The sequence below is a fragment of the Odontomachus brunneus genome, unplaced genomic scaffold (assembly GCF_010583005.1).
Source record: "Odontomachus brunneus isolate Ranch 3 - 2012 unplaced genomic scaffold, Obru_v1 Obru_scaffold_020, whole genome shotgun sequence".
In the NCBI taxonomy this organism is placed as follows: Eukaryota; Metazoa; Arthropoda; class Insecta; order Hymenoptera; family Formicidae; genus Odontomachus; species Odontomachus brunneus.
Window position 1 is genome coordinate 2,273,961 of NW_022639470.1, and position 1,816 is coordinate 2,275,776.

The 1,816-nt window shown below is 42.3% G+C and overlaps 1 protein-coding gene across 1 annotated transcript in view; it reads right to left on the reverse strand.

Moving 5' to 3' along the window:
* LOC116841991 (cytochrome P450 4C1-like) overlaps positions 1–1,816 on the reverse strand; it is a 26,150-nt gene extending 24,334 nt beyond the window's left edge. Inside the window, exon 1 of the mRNA XM_032810605.1 lies at positions 1,806–1,816. The gene's annotated coding sequence lies outside the window, so the exon portion shown is untranslated. The remainder of the gene's footprint in view (positions 1–1,805) is intronic.

Genomic DNA, 1,816 nt, shown 5'->3' on the forward strand with positions numbered 1-1,816 from the left:
TATATATATATATATATATATATATATATATGTGCGCATAGAAAGAGGATAGAAGAGAGAAAGAGACTCGAGTGCAAGAAGAGGATCTTAGGAAATAGTGCAATGTTTCGGAAGCAATCATCCGCTTCCGTTTTTGGATTCTGCTGATACGACCGGATTTCTTACACCGCCTTTGGCACCGGCGTCTTCGATAAAAATGGATGCGCGCCAACAATTGCATTCGCATTTCTGCAGTTTCCACTGGCAGAATGCAATTCATTACCGATCGTCAAACGGCTGAATTTGCATTGTCATAAATACTCGCGGCGGCGTCATTACTTAACGATTATAACGCACGAATTGATCCCGTCGTAAATAATCTCGACTGCTGCTGCGTTCAGTTACGCGCGATTACGATTTCATTACTGCGTGCTGGAGTGTCTCTGTTTTTACAGTAGCAACCGAAGACGCGCACCTTTTCTCTTTTTAAGCGACGGCGTTTAACTTCTTTATTTCATGAGCCATAAAAACGTTGGCTCTAGCGCGTCGCGCATCTAACAGGACTGTTAACGTTCGCTGCGCAAATATTTACGTGGCATAAAAGTACCGGAGGCTCGGCGTTGAGGTTGTTCATCGCGCAGATTTCTCCCCTTCTCTCTTTCTCTCTCGCTCTCTCATTAATGCGGCTACGCGACTGATCGTTACTGTTGTTAATCACTTAATTAACATCAATCATATCGGTCGCTCCAACGATTAGTCGGTGAACATTCCGACCATCATTTAACACGATACGGTTCGCGCGCGCGGACTCAAACTTATAGACTCGTTCACTCCTACACTATAGCCGACCATAACGCGTTGGTAGTAATACGGCACGCGTATAAATTGAACCGTACTTGAACCCTTCGGCTGCAAGTGTTACGAGCCGCTCCATGGTGCTCGCCCATGGAACGCGCGTCGTAAGTTTCGCTGCCTTAAGTGGACCAAGTCGACCCATTATCTCAGTTTACGTCAGGGTCTTTTACGAGCCCCCGATACAGAAATTCCCGTTGGACATAACCGAAGTGGGCTCGCTAATTGTCGGCGCGCGGCTCAATTTTCGCGGATCCCCCCACTGCAATTGACACGCACTCCATCTCGCTCAAAAGGGAACTTCTAATACGACACACCTTTGTACTCCGCTATTATGTCTTTTTTAAACTAATAATATTAGACTAATTTAATCTATTTTCAAATACTATAAAGATACATGTATGCATCTGACGAATTTCCTCGGCTGATATTCCCGACACAAGCAACAATTATCAATTTATATTTATATTTTCCTATATATTTCAGCGACGACAATAAATAACATTTTATTTACCTCGGTTGATTGCTTTCGATTAGACAAGAAATTATCTTTTATATGTCACCGATTGACTTATGATAACGTATTCTGTCTTTGGCGATCGTTTAACTCTCTGTGTGCTCTTAGTGCGCCGCGTTCTAAAGGTTATAAATATAAATGTTTAATCAGCTAGAAAGAGTCACTTTGACAATGAAGAGTGAGACCCGGCGATTCCTTATGAATAAAGTGTTGGACCTTATACAGTTGGTCCTTCTTTGCCAAGGGACGTAAGGATTAAATCTGTATCTTCAGAGTATATATATATATACTCTGAAGATACAGATTTAATCCTTACGTCCCTTGGCAAAGAAGGACCAACTGTATAAGGTCCAACACTTTATTCATAAGGAATCGCCGGGTCTCACTCTTCATTGTCAAAGTGACTCTTTCTAGCTGATTAAACATTTATATTTATAACCTTTAGAACGCGGCGCACTAAGAGCACAC